Source organism: Vigna radiata, unplaced genomic scaffold, assembly GCF_000741045.1.
Source record: "Vigna radiata var. radiata cultivar VC1973A unplaced genomic scaffold, Vradiata_ver6 scaffold_305, whole genome shotgun sequence".
NCBI classification, from domain to species: domain Eukaryota; kingdom Viridiplantae; phylum Streptophyta; class Magnoliopsida; order Fabales; family Fabaceae; genus Vigna; species Vigna radiata.
Window position 1 is genome coordinate 67,917 of NW_014543812.1, and position 1,759 is coordinate 69,675.

Sequence of the window (1,759 nt, forward strand, 5' to 3'; positions counted from 1 at the left end):
GCTTTTGTGTATGCATGTTATTGACTTTTGTGTATGCATGCATGTTATTGGCTTTTGTGTATGCATGTTGGCATTTGTGAATATGCATTTTATTGGCTTTTTTGTATGATTTCATATTAACTTTTAGGTATGCATGTGTTTGGAGATTTTTAATATATGCATGTGATAAAGTTTAGTTGTGTTATTATAATTGGTATGTTAGATTATTACTATGAAATCATTGAGTGAAACTTAGTTCCCGTTTGAAATTTAACACAAATGATTAATCTTTTAATCGTTTGTATTAAATTTTGAATTGTCCGATTGGACAGTTTGGGAAAATTATTTTTCATAAATTTGCTATAACATGTACGTTGGAGATTATGCATAAGATTGATGAAATTTCAATTAATTATTTGTTTTCTTTTCTGGATGCATATTTGATTGTGGTCATCCTTGACTACTCTCATTTCAGTATTTTGGAGACCAATGCGAAATGCTGCCGAAATCTTATCAAATTTATGATGTAGACTTCTTTGCACATGTCTTAGCAATTTATGAAATATAATTTTTCTGAATGGGTAGGGCCTAACCTTGTGAGAGTTACAAAATTGAAACTGATGAAGTATGTTACTAACATAGTATGGATCAAAGCTGGATGATTGAACGTCGCATCTCTGAAGAATATGAGAAGGGTGTTTCAGTGTTCTTGCAATATATTAAAGAAAATGAAAAGTCTGTGAACGAGACATATTTTTGTCCTTGTGTTCGTTGTCTTAATCAAATACGACAAGACTTAGGCAATTTGCATGACCATCTATTCATGTTCAGCATAATGAGAACTTATATTGTTTGGACTTGGCATGGAGAAGTACTGGACCAGCCTACCACGTCACAAGGAACGGATTATGTGGAAGAATGGATGAGTGATCATTTAGAGGACATGATACGTGATGTTGGTGAGGATAACTTTGGAAGAGCTAATTTGTATGATTCTCTTATCAATGATTCAGAGCAACAACTGTACCCAGGCTGCTCGAACTTTACATGTCTGTCTGCAACTTTGAAGTTGTTTAATTTAAAAGCAAGGAACGGATGGACCGATAAAAGTTTCACAGAGTTGTTGGAGTTGTTGAAGGAGATGCTTCCAGAAAATAATACTCTACCTATTCGTAATTACGAGGCCAAAATTTTTTTATGTAAATGGGTCTTGAATATCAAAAGATACATGCTTGTCCCAATGATTCTGTTTTGTACATAAAGGAGTTTGTTTCGCTAAAGTATTGTCCAACATGTGGTTTAACCTGTTTTAAAAAGAAATCTGATAGAAGCACTGGTGGTGAAGGTAATGATGGTGCACCTGCTAAGGTGATATGGTATTTTCCTATAATATCGAGGTTGAAACATATGTTCTCTGTTAAAGAAGATGCAAAGAACCTTAAATGGCATGTTGTCAGAAGAAAGTACGATAATCTTCTTCGACAACCAAGAGATTCACCACAGTGGAAGAAGATCGATGAAACATTTCCAGAATTTGATGCAGATCCAAGAAACTTAAGACTTGCACTTGCAACTGATGGTATGAATCCTTATGGGAACTTAAGTAGTAAACACAGTTCATGGCAAGTTATGTTGATGATATACAATCCTTCTCCTTTGTTGTGCATGAAGAGAAAATATGTCATGTTGTCAATGATGATATCGGGTCCTAAACAACCTGGCAATGACATTGATGATTACTTGAAACCTTTAATTGATGATTTGAAATTGTTGTGGGAAG